This window comes from Giraffa tippelskirchi, chromosome X (genome assembly GCF_054371585.1).
Source record: "Giraffa tippelskirchi isolate mGirTip1 chromosome X, T2T-mGirTip1v1.2.pri, whole genome shotgun sequence".
Lineage (NCBI taxonomy): Eukaryota > Metazoa > Chordata > Mammalia > Artiodactyla > Giraffidae > Giraffa > Giraffa tippelskirchi.
In genome coordinates this window covers 77,741,443-77,754,980 of record NC_137289.1, presented here as the reverse complement: position 1 = coordinate 77,754,980, position 13,538 = coordinate 77,741,443, and the positions used below count along the sequence as shown (strand labels likewise).

The following is a 13,538-nucleotide window of genomic DNA, read 5'->3' as shown; positions in this document are numbered from 1 at the left end:
GGACAAAGAACACATAGAAAGTACTTAGAAAAGGAACATTATTAATATGATTTCTGGGTTATCTTTAAGAATCCTTCAATTTCAGAGTGTGTATTTCATTTCATATTGTTTAGAGCTTTGTTATGATTAATGAATATATACTAAACATATGACCTGTATACTTTCATTAGGACTGTCCCAAATCAAATATTTATAAGACAGGAAAAATGCCTCAGAGGAAATTAATTGTAAGGATATAGTCTAAGTAAATAAGGATGGGAAGGGTATCATATAATTACACTGTTGTGAATTCCTTTCCTTTCAATCAGTTCAATTAGATTTTGAATTATGCTACAGAAGAAATAATAAAGTATAAGAGAAAAATATAAATGGCCATGGAAACAAAATTATTTCAACATACAAAGCTCAGTGGGTAATAATACGCTTCAAGCAATACCTCAGAAAGGAGTAAGCATGGAGAACTTAGATTAAGGGTCTGCAAGCTGTAGTCCATGGTCCAAACTGCCCCACTGTTTTTATAAATAACAGTTTACTGGAACACAGAGACATCCATTTGTTTCCATATTACCTATGGCTGCTTTCTCACTTCAACAGAAGTACTCAACAGTTCACAGAGAACCTATGCCTGTGAAGCCTAAAATATTTACTATTTGGCCCTTTACAGAAAAAGTCTGTCAACCACTGATGTCTTAAATAAGATATTTGAAAATTAAGCAACAGTAAGATGGCCTAAAAATTAAATTTTACCATTATCTATTTAAAAGAGTCCTCAAATTTGTTTTAAATTAAAAAGCGAAGAAAGTAAACTAAAATAAATAGAGCTTCTGGTGACAGCCAAGATGGAATAAGACTGTCTCTCCTCTGATTATTAACTAAAAACTCTGGACAAAACAAAAAGAAACTACCTGAGGCCTTTAAAAACTAAATAAGAGCAAGCAGATTAGAGGGGGAAATCAAAATTTGAATAATAACTAGTACTCTGGTGAGTTTCTTGGGTTTATTTTCTACCTTTATCTCTTGATTTTGACCCAAGGATAGACTGAGTCATGGAACTACATGAAGAAAATTTCGAGAGGACAAGAAAAAAACACACTTTTCAGCTGGTGAGCATGAAGAAAACCTCAACTTTATTTCCTGACTTTTGTTTTTCTTTTTTGATTATCATTCTTGCTCCAAGGCAAGCCTCATTCATGAGAAAACCTCTGTCTCTGATCAGAGGAACCAGAAAAAGAGGCTCCTATAAGAATATTATAGAGGGTAATACCTGTTGTTTTTCTTCACTCTCTCCTTCATTTCACCCCAACAGGCAGCCACAACAGTGCAAAGCTACGTAACAGCATGAAAGGTTAAGACTGAGATAAATTCAAATTTCTGGTCAGAGGAACAAGAATAAAAGGTCCTTGCCATTTGGAGAATGCATAAAAGAAATCACAGAGATGATAAAATGGGAAAAGGAGATTTCTTAACACTGTGTATGAACAGACACAAGTCCTGGTCTCAACAACAAACTGCACGTATGTGGAAAAGAACCAGAGAAGTCTAACAAAGGCTTTGAAAACTGAACTGCTCAAGCCTCAGACTAAACCACTGAGTTAGCAAAGGCACTGTGTGGCACTTGCAAATGTGCTGACCCAAACACTCTGAAAACATATTTAACACAGGAACCATCATCCACAGAGAGTGAGATAAAACTTGGGGTCTGAATCTAACCATACAGACTGCCGAAACAATCAAAATCAACAGGTACGAATACCGGGATAACTCCAAGCTTGAAATACCTGACAAGCACTTTAAGCAGCTATTATAATTATGTTCTTTGGGGTAAAAATAAACACATCTGAATGGGAAGGTTAAAAGTTACAGGCAGAGAAAAAGAAACTATAAAATAATCAAATGTAAATAATTTTAGAACAAAAATATTATAATGTATGAGTTCAACTCAGTTCAGTTCAGTCTCTCAGTCATGTCCAACTATTTGCAGCCCCATGGACTGCAGTACGCCAGGCCTCCCTGTTCATGACCAACTCCCGAAGCTTACTCAAACTCACATCCATCAAGTCTGTGATGCCATCCAGCCATCTCATCCTCTGTCGTCCCCTTTTCTTCCCACCTTCAATCTTTCCTAGCTCAGGGTCTTTTCAAATGAGTCAGTTCTTATCAGGTGGCAAAGGTATTGGCGTTTCAGCTTCAGCATCAGTCCTTCCAATGAATATTTAGGACTGATTTCCTTTAGGATGGACAGATTGGATCTTCTTGCAGTCCTAGGGACTCTCAAAAATCCTCTCCAACCCCACAGTTCAAAAGTATCAATTCTTCGCTACTCGGCTTTCTTTAAAGGCCAACTCTCACATCCATACATGACCACTGGAAAACTATACCTCTGACTAGATGGACCTTTGCTGGCAAAGTAATGTCTGTGCTTTTTTATATGCTGTCTAGGTTGGTCATAACTTTTCTTTCAAGGAGCAAGCGTCTTTTAATTTTATACCTGCAGTCACAATCTGCGGTGATTTTACAGCCCCCAGAAATCAAGTCTGTCACTGTTTCCACTGTTTCCCCATCTATTTGCCATGAAGTGATGGGACCAGATGCCATGATCTTAGTATTCTGAATGTTGAGCTTTAAGCCAACTTTTTCACTCTCCACTTTCACTTTCATCAAGAGGCTCTTTAGTTCTTCGATTTCTGCCATAAGGGTGGTGTCATCTGCATATCTGAGGTTACTGATTATTTCTCCCGGCAATCTTGATTCCAGCTTGTGCTTCATCCAACCCAGCGTTTCTCATGATGTACTCTGCATGTAAGTTAAATAAGCAGGGTGACAATATACACCCTTGATGTACTCCTTTCCTGAGTTGAAACCAGTCTGCTGTTCCATGTCCAGTTCTAACTGTTGCTTCTGGACCTGCATACAGATTTCTTAGGAGGCAGGTCAGGTGGTCTGGTATTCTCACCTCTTGAAAAATTTTCCATAGTTTGTTGTGAAGCAGAAGTAGATGTTTTTCTGGAACTTTCTTGCTTTCGATGATCCAACGGATGTTGGCAATTTGATCTCTGGTTCCTCTGTCTTTTCTACATCCAGCTTGAACATCTGGAAGTTCACAGTTCACATAGTGTTGAAGCCAGGCTTGGAGAACTTTGAGTATTACTTTGCTAGCATGTGAGATGAGTGCAATTGTGTGGTAATCTGAGCATTCTTTGGTATTGCCTTTCTTTGGGATCAGAATGAAAACTGACCTTTTCCAGCCCTGTGGCCACTGCTGAGTTTTCCAAATTTGCTGGCATATTGAGTGCAGCACTTTCACAGCATCATCTTTTAGGATTTGAAGTAGCTCAACCGGAATTCTGTCACAACCATTAGCATTGCTCGTAGTGATGCTTCCTAAGGCCCACTTGACTTCACATTCCAGGATGTCTGGCTCTAGGCGAGTGATATCACCATCGTGATTATCTGGGTCATGAAGACCTTTTTTGTACAGTTCTTCTGTGTATTCTTGCCACCTCTTCTTCATATTTTCTGCTTCTGCTAGGTCGGTACGATTTCTGTCCTTTATTGTGCCCATCTTTGCATGAAATGTTCCCTTGGTATCTCTCATTTTCTTGAAGAGATCTCTAGTCTTTCCCATTCTGTTGTTTTCCTCTATTTCTTTGCACTGATCACTTGAGGAAGGCTTTCTTATCTCTCCTTGCTATTCTTTGGAACTCTGCATTCAAATGGGTATATCCTTCCTTTTCTCCTTTGCCTTTTGTTTCTCTTCTTTTCACAGGTATTGGTAAGGCTTCCTCAGACATCCATTTTGCCTGTTTGCATTTCTTTTTCTGGCAGATGGTCTTGATTCTTGCCTCCTGGACAATGTCATGAACCTCTGTCCATAGTTCTTCAGGCACTATATCAGATCTAATCTCTTGAATCTATTTCTCACTTCCACTCTATAGTCATAAGGGATTTGATTTAGGTCATACTAGAATGGTCTAGTGGTTTCCCATACTTTCTTCAATTTAAGTCTGAATTTGGCATTAAGGAGTTCATGATCTAAGCCACAGTCTTGTTTTTGCTGACTGTATAGAGCTTCTCCATCTTTGGCTGCAAAGAATATAATCAATCTGATTTTGGTACTGACCATCTAGTGATGTCCATGTGTAGAGTCTTCTCTTGCGTTGTTGGAATAAGGTGTTTGCTATTAACAGTGTGTTCTCTTGGCAAAACTCTATTCGCCTCTGCCTTACTTCATTCTATACTCCAAGGCCAAATTTGCCTGTTACTCCAGGTATTTTTTGACTTTCAACTTTTGCATTCCAGTCCCCTATAATGAAAAGGACTCTTTTTTGGGTGTTAGTTCTATAAGGTCTTGTAGGTCTTCACAGAACCATTCAACTTCAGCTTCTTCAGCATTACTGTTCGGGGCATATACATGCATTACTGTGATACTGAATGGTTTGCCTTGGAAAAGAACAGAGATCATTCTGTTGTTTTTGAGATTGCATCCAAGTACTGCGTTTCATATTCTTTTGTTGACTATGATGGCTACTCCATTTCTTCTAAGGGATTCTTGACCACAGTAGTAGATATAATGGTCATCTGAGTTAAATTCACCCTTTCCAGTCCATTTTAGTTTACTGATTCCTAAAATGTTGATGTTCACTCTTTCCATCTCCTGTTTGACCACTTCCAATTTACCTTGATTCATGCACCCAACATTCCAGGTTCCTATCCAATACTGCTCTTTACAGCATCAGACTTTACTTCCATCACCACTCACATCCACAACTGGGTGTTGTTGTTGCTTTGGCTCCGTCTCTTCATCTTTCTGGAATTATTTCTCCACTGATTTTCAGTAGCATATTAGGCACCTACTGACCTGGGGAGTTCATCTTTCAGCGTCCCATCTTTTTGCCTTTTCATACTGTTCGTGGGCATTCAGTAATGGCAAGTCAATTCATACTAAATGTTAAGAAGAAAGTCTGTAGAGATAGGAAGTATATTAGTGGTTCCTTAGGGCTAGGGGATGGGGAGATGCAGATAACAACTAAAAGGTAGAAGGTTTCTTTTCGATGTGACAAAAAATGTTCTAAAATTGAATGGTGATGGTTACACATATCTGTGAATACTGTATACTAAAAAACATAAAGGTGTCCATTTTCAACGGGTGAATTATGTGGTATGTGAATTATGTTTTGATAAATCTGTCTTTTTAAAAATGGCTGAGAAATTCCCAAATTTGGTAAAATACATAAATTTACAATTTCAGGAAGCTCAAGGAAACCCAAAAGGTATAAAATTAAAGAAAGCCATCCCAGACGTATCTTAATTAAACTACACTAAATCAAAAGAAGTTTCTAAAGCAATGAGAGAAAAACACATTACATAGACATCACATTGAATAACAGATTTATCTTTTTTTTTTAATATCTCTTATGGGAAATCATGGACGTCAAAAGACAGTAAGAATATTTACCTGAGATAAATGGAAATTTATGTTAACACAAAAATCTATACATGAATGTATATAGCAGCTTTGTTCCTAATTGCTTTTTGGAAACATTCCAGATGTCCTCAACAGGGAGAAAGAATAAAATACTACTCAACAATGAAAAGGGGAATCCTACTCAGCAACAGATAAAGAACAATCTTCTGATATATTCAACAATATGGATGAATCTGAAATACATTATACAATTAATGGGAAGAAAACCACCTCAAAAGCATACATACTGTATGATTCTATTTATCAGACATTATGGAAAAGGTAAAACGATAAGGCATGGAGAAGGGATATAACTTTAAGTCAGAGTTTAAGCCTAGTGGTAAGCAGTAATGAGAACTGAGGTTGGGGGATGATGAGACTAATCTGACTGTGGTGGTGGTTACACAACTGTACTCATCTCAGAACCTTACATGAAAAAGAGTGAATTTAACTGTATGTAACTTTGAAAATAAACATATTAAAGAGTAATTTACCCTGAGAGAATGTGGTCTACTGGAGAAGGGCATGGCAAACCACTTCAGTATTCTTGCCTTGAGAACCCCAGGAACAGCATGAAGAGGCAAAAAGACAGGACACTGAAAGATGAACTCCCCAGGTCAGTAGGTGCCCAATATGCTAATGGAGATCAGTGGAGAAATAACTCCAGAAAGAATGACGGGATGGAGCCAAAGCAAAAACAATACCCAGCTGTGGATGTGACTGGTGATAGACGCAAAGTCCGACGCGGTAAAGAGCAATATTGCATAGGAACCTGGACTATTAGGTCCATGAATCAAGGCAAATTGGAAGTGGTCAAACAGGAGATGGCAAGAGTGAACGTCGACATTCTAGGATTCAGAGAACTAAAATGGACTGGAATGGGTGAATTTAACTCAGATGACCATAATATCTACTACTGTGGGCAGGAATCCCTTAGAAGAAATGGAGTAGCCATCAATCATGGTCAGCAAGAGTACGAAAAGCAGTACTTGGTTGGATGCAATCTCAAAAACGACACCATGATCTCTGTCCGTTTCCAAGGCAAACCATTCAATATCAAGTCTATGCCCCGACCAGTAATGCTGAAGAAGCTGAACTTGAACGGTTCTATGAAGACCTACAAGACCTATTAGAACTAACACCCCAAAAAGAGTCCTTTTCATTATAGGGGATTGGAATGCAAAAGTAGGAAGTCAAGAGACACCTGGACTAACAGGCAAATTTGGCCTTGGAGTACAGAATGAAGCAGCACAAAGGCTAATAGAGTTTTGCCAAGAGAATGCACTGGTCATAGCAAACACCCTCTTCCAACAACAAAGGAGAAGACTCTACTCATGGACATCACCAGATTGTCAACACCAAAATCAGACTGATTATATTCTTTGCAACCAAAGATGGAAAAGCTCTATACAGTCAGCACAAACAAGACCAGGAGCAGACTGTGGCTTAGATCATGAACTCCTTATTGCCAAATTCAGACTTACATTGAAGAAAGTAGGGAAAACCACTAGACAATTCAGGTATGAGCTAAATAAAATCCCTCATGATTATACAGTGGAAGTGAGAAATAGATTTAAGGGACTAGATCTGATAGACAGAGTGCCTGATGAACTATGGACAGAGGTTTGTGACACTGTACAGGAAACAGGAATCAAGACCATCCCCATGGAAAACAAATGCAAAAAAGCAAAATGGCTGTCTAAGGAGGCCTTACAAATAGCTGGGAAAAGAAGAGCAGTGAAAAGCAAAGGAGAAAAGGTACGATATTCCCATCTGAATGCAGAGTTCCAAAGAATAGCAAGGAGAGATAAGAAAGCCTTCCTCAGCGATCAATGCAAAGAAATAGAGGAAAACAACAGAATGGGAAAGACTAGGGATGTCTTCAGGAAAATTAGAGATACCAAGGGAACATTTCATGCAAAGATGGGCTCGATAAAGGACAGAAATGGTATGGACCTAACAGAAGCAGAAGATATTAAGAAAAGGTGGCAAAAATACACAGAAGAACTGTACAAAAAAGATCTTCATGACCCAGATTATCACAATGGTGTGATCACTCACCTAGAGCCAGACATCGTGGAATGGGAAGTCAAGTGGGCCTTAGAAAGCATCACTACGAACAAAGCTAGTGGAGGTGATGGAATTCCAGTTGGGATATTGTGAAAAGATGCTATATATATTTAAAAAAAAAAAAGATGCTATAAAAGATGATGTTGTGAAAGTGCTGAACTCAATATGCCAGCAAATATGGAAAATGCAGCAGTGTCCACAAGACTGGAAAAGGTCAGTTTTCATTCCAATCCCAAAGAAAGGCAATGCCAAAGAATGCTCAAACTACCACACAACTGCACTCATCTCACATGCTAGTAAAGTAATGCTCAAAATTCTCCAAGCCAGGCTTCAGCAATATGTGAACCGTTAACTTCCAGATGTTCAAGCTGGTTTTAGAAAAGGCAGAGGAACAAGAGATTAAATTCCCAACATCCGCTGGATCATCGAAAAAGCAAGAGAGTTCCAGAAAAACATCTATTTCTGCTTTATTGACTATGTCAAACCTTTGACTGTGTGGATCACAATAAACTGTGGAAAATTCTGAAAGAGATGGGAATATCAGACCATCGGACCTGTCTCTTGAGAAACCTGTATGCAGGTCAGGAAGCAACAGTTAGAAGTGGACACGGAACAACAGACTGGTTCCAAATAGGAAAAGGAGTACGTCAAGTCTGTATATTGTCACCCTGCTTATTTAACTTATATGCAGAGTACATCATGAGAAACGCTGGGCTGGAAGAAACACAAGCTGGAATCAAGATTGCCAGGAGAAATATCAATAACCTCAGATATGCAGATGACACCACCCTTATGGCAGAAAGCGAAGAAGAACTAAAGAGCCTCTTGATGAAAGTGAAAGAGGAGAGTGAAAAAGTTGGCTTAAAGCTCAACGTTCAGAAAACTAAGATCATGACATCTGGTCCCATCGCTTCATGGGAAAAAGATAGGGAAACAGTGGAAACAGTGTCAGACTTTATTTTTCTGGGATCCAAAATCACTGCTGATGGTGATTGCAGCCATGAAATTAAAAGACGCTTACTCCTTGGAAGGAAGGTTATGACCAACCTAGAGAGCATATTGAAAAGCAGAGACATTACTCTGCCAACAAATGTCTGTCTAGTCAAGGCTATGGTTTTTCCAGTAGTCACGTATGGATGTGAGATTTGGACTGTGAAGAAAGCTGAGCGCCGAAGAATTGATGCTTTTGAACTGTGGTGTTGGAGAAGACTCTTGAGAGTCCCTTGTACTGCAAGGAGATCCAACCAGTCCATCCTAAAGGAGATCAGTCCTGTATGTTCATTGGAAGGACTGATGTTGAAGCTGAAACTCCAGTAATTTGGCCACCTCATGCGAAGAGTTGACTCATTGTAAAAGACCCTAATGCTGGGAAGGATTGGGGGCAGGAGGAGAAGGGGACGACAGAGGATGAGATGGCTGGATGGCATCACTGACTCGATGGACATGGGTTTGGGTAGACTCAGGGAGTTGGTGATAGATAGGGAGGCCTGGCGTGCTGCGATTCATGGGGTCGCAAAGAGTCGGACACGACTGAGCGACTGAACTCAACTGAACTGAACTACCCAGCATTATTTACTTGACTTGCATCTTTCTAAAAAACTGAACAAAAAACAAATAAAATCACCAGCAATCGTTATCTTACTTGATCTTACATGTCACTGCTGACCAACCACTCCCTCTTGTTTGAGTTTTTTAAAGCCGTATTTTCATTTCCTTTTACTCAAACTTCTTTGCTCTTTTCAGTATCCTTGAAACATTGTAGATCCTCAGGAAATGGACTTGAGACACATTCTCATCTCACTTCACATCTTTCCCCAGATAGATAATTTACTGACATGATTCACATTTACTCAGACACTACTCTTCTGAGCTCCTGATCCATACAATCAGCTGCCTACTTGACATTTCGACTTGCTCATCTGTCTCTCAAAAAACAAATAATATAAAAACAAATTAGTGATCCCCCTCCAACACATATATATCTTTCCTCCAGGGAAAATAGCACCACTATTTGTTGTCTTAACTCAAAAGCACATATAGACTATTGGGGATGGAAGAATGGTAACGAATTCATCACTAGCATATAGGAAGAGGTACATTCAGCAAGAGTCCACAAACCAATATTAAGACAGAATCCTGATAACTGAAATTTTACTACAAAATGACTTTCAAGATTATCCACTTTTTAAAAAGGTAATACTGCTTGCCTCTGTTACCTCCATTGCTGGTTACTTCCAATTCATACCATCTTATGATTAATTTAGCGTGAACCTGTGTGCCTGAAGTAACTAGAAATAAGATTAATCTGAATGAGTTAAAAGATGACTATATCCTAAAAAACAACACAGTCTACATAAATAGGCTTTAAAAAGAAAACACTCCAATACTCCCATCTTATCTACCTTCAACAAGATACCATGTTTTCAACATAAGAATATTTATTTCTCTAAAGGACCTTAGTATTCAGTGATATTTACTGTAACAAGTCATTTTTATCTGCATGAAAACATTTTCAGCATTTTCTGGGGCAAATAAACCTTTATTTCAAGAACAAAATTTATAATTTGAAAAAACAAGCAGATATGCTGTTTCCCCCAAATAAACAAGGGAATAAAAAAAATTCCCACAGAAGATTCTGAAAGCTAATCAACAATTACAAAGATAGTAATAATTTACTCAAATACTCAAATCCAAGTGAACACCCTTTTATATCAGAGCCTAGTGAAGAATTTTTTTTAATTATTTTCAACTTCTCAAAAAATAATTAAATAAATCACTTTAAAAGATTCTGGACAAACAGAAATACTAAACTTGAGTAACAGTACTCATTTGATCTCAGAAAATCAAATAGGTAACCCTAAAACTATCATTTTCTCACCATTAATGACAAAAGTAGCTCATCATGGAGAATTAAACAGACAAAATATATTTTCCCTTCAGATCCTTAGACTTGGAGGTGGCGTGGGAAAATGAATGCATAAGTGCACAGAGTTTTTAAAAAGACTGTAATCTGATCATGATTAACACTATTAAGCATATATTTGTTTCTCAGTGTTAAATTCGAGAAGTTCATGACTTGGTGTTGACCAGAATACTGAAGAAAGAAGCAGAGACATAAATTATGCAAGGAAGGTAAAAGGTAAGTGAGAAGCATGGGTAACGTAAATCACTAACAAAACATACACAGCTTCCCTGGTGGCTCAGACATTAAAGAATCTGCCTGCAATGCAGGAGATCTGGGTTCGATCCCTGGGTCAGGAAGATCCCCTGGAGAAGGGCATGGCAACCCACTCCAGTATTCTTGCCTGGAGAATCCCAGGAACAGAGGAGCCTGGTGGACTACAATCCACAGGGTCACAAAGAGTCAGACATGACTGAAGTCACTTAGCACACACAACAAAACATAAATATTCACAACAAATCTGATGGTATTATAAACTTTCAAGTAGTCTCCAGGATCACTAAATTCCACCTAATAAACAAAAGCACTATATTTATATAGTACCTAATGTTAAAAACGTTTAAGAAGTTCACATTTAAAGAAAATTTTCTCTCTCAAATAACCTTCATGTTTACAGGTTAGTTGCTGACAGATTCAGAAAGAAGAGTTCTTGATTTTTTTTACTTCATTTAAATAACCACAGCAAATTATATCTAAATTTAGAGGTGGAGCCACACATGCCTAAAATAAAGATCTATGCCTGTATCTAGGAATACTTCAGATATATTCCAGATTCAGTTCCAGATCACCAAAATAAAGAAATTATTGCAATAAAGCAAATCACACAAATATTTTGGTTTCCCAATGCACATAAAAGTTATGCTTACACTATACCACAGGGTCACAATAGAGCTGGACATGACTTAGCGACTAAACAAAAACAACTACAACATACTGTAGTCTATTAAGTGTGCAACAGCACTATATCTTAAAAAACAATATACATACTTTAATTTAAAAATACTATAGTTTATTGCTAAAAACTGCTAACCATTATCTGAGCATTCGGTGAGTTGCAATAGTAACATCAAAGGTCACTGACCATAGGTCTTGGCTGCCAACATGACATCCAGACTAAAGACCCAAAAACTTGTAAGCCATTTACACAACTGCACTGGCAAACACCAGAAACACCCATGAGTACAAGACAATGCTGGTAGCATGAATGAACACAGGATCAACTTTATAAATATCACCCTCATCACTTTGGAAAAGTTGGTATGAGTTGTGAAAATAACTATGTCAGGAATGAACGAGATGTGACCTGAGGACTTCCATGTTTGCTTTTCATGCTGAACTTTTGCTGAATGCGTAAAATTAAAACTGCTAAATGGTTTCTGTGTTGCTAATGGAACATGAATTGTGTACATGAATCGTGAACTTCCAGATGTTCAAGCTGGATTTAGAAAAGGCAGAGGAACCAGAGATCAAATGGCCAACATGCGTTGGATCATTGAAAAAGCAAGAGAGTTCCAGAAAAACATCTACTTCTGCTTTCTTGACTATGCCAAAGCCTTGCACTGTGTGGATCACAACAAACTGTGGAAAATTCTTAAAGAGATGGGAATACCAGACCACCTGACCTGCCTCTTGAGAAATCTGTATGCAGGTCAGGAAGCAACAGTTAGAACTGGACATGGAACAACAGACTAGTTCCAAATCGAGAAAGGAGTACGTCAAGGCTGTATATTGTCATATTGCTTTTTTAACTTATATGCAGAGTACATCATGAGAAATGCTGGGTTGGATGAAGCACAAGCTGGAATAAAGATTGCCAGGAGAAGTATCAATAACCTCAGATATGCAGATGACACCACCCTTATGGCAGAAAGCGAAGAACTAAAGAGCCTCTTGATTAAAGTGAAAGAAGAGAGTGAAAATGTTGGCTTAAAACTCAACATTCAGAAAACTAAGATCACGGCATCTGGTCCCATCACTTCATGGCAAATAGATGGGGAAACAGTGGAAACAGTGAGAGACTTTATTTTGGGGGGCTCCAAAATCACTGCTGATGGTGGCTGCAACCATGAAATTAAAAGACACTTGCCTCTTGGAAGAAAAGTTATGACCAACCTAGACAGAATATTAAAAAGCAGAGACATCACTTTGCCAACAAAGTTCCGTCTAGTCAAAGCTATGGTTTTTCCAGTGGTCATGTATGGATGTGAGAGTTGCCTATAAAGAAAGCTGATCACCAAAGAATTGATGCTTTTGAACTGTGATGTTGGAGAAGACTGTTGAGAGTCCCTTGGACTGCAAGGAGATCCAACCAGTCTATCCTAAAGGAAATCAGTCCTGAATAGTCATTGGAAGGACTGATGCTGAAGCTGAAACTCCAATACTTTGGCCACCTGATGTGAAGAACTGACTCATTGGAAAAGACCCTGATGCTGGGAAAGATTGAAGGCAGAAGAAGAAGGGGACGACAGAGGATGAAATGGCTGGATGGTATCACTGACTCAATGGACATGAGTTTGAGTCAACTCCAGAAGTTGGTGATGGACAGGGAGGCCTGGTGTGCTGTAGTCCATGGGGCCATAAAGAGTCGGACATAACTGAGCGACTGGACTGACTGAGTGACTGGACTTGTTCTGGACTAAAGAAAACATACCTTTTCCAAGCAATGAATGAGATTTTTTCCATAACCGATAGTATGTAAAGAACAATGTTACCCTCCAATACAAACTCTACATTACCTTCCCTCTTTTTCCTATAAAAACTCCTGTTACTTTCTTTCAGTGGGACACTATTCAGAGTTCCTCCAGAATCTGTGATCCCTTAATTGCAATTCTGTTACCCCAAATAAACTTTTTTTTTTGGCTTCTTTACAGTTCACTGTACTTTGGGCTAACATTTTTGATGTTGAAAGTGTGATGCAAAGCAGTCTTCCTCCCATCTCCAAAGCCACAATTGATTTAAGCAAGCTACTTGTGGAGCCCTTTGTGCTCTTCACCTCCCCAGCATTACTGGGTCTGGGTGATAAGTCCTCTAAAGTCCCAAACT

The 13,538-nt window shown here is 38.6% G+C and overlaps 1 protein-coding gene across 5 annotated transcripts in view; it reads right to left on the bottom strand.

Moving 5' to 3' along the window:
- RPS6KA6 (ribosomal protein S6 kinase A6) overlaps positions 1 to 13,538 on the bottom strand; it is a 202,411-nt gene that overhangs the window by 161,698 nt on the left and 27,175 nt on the right. The window lies entirely within an intron of this gene.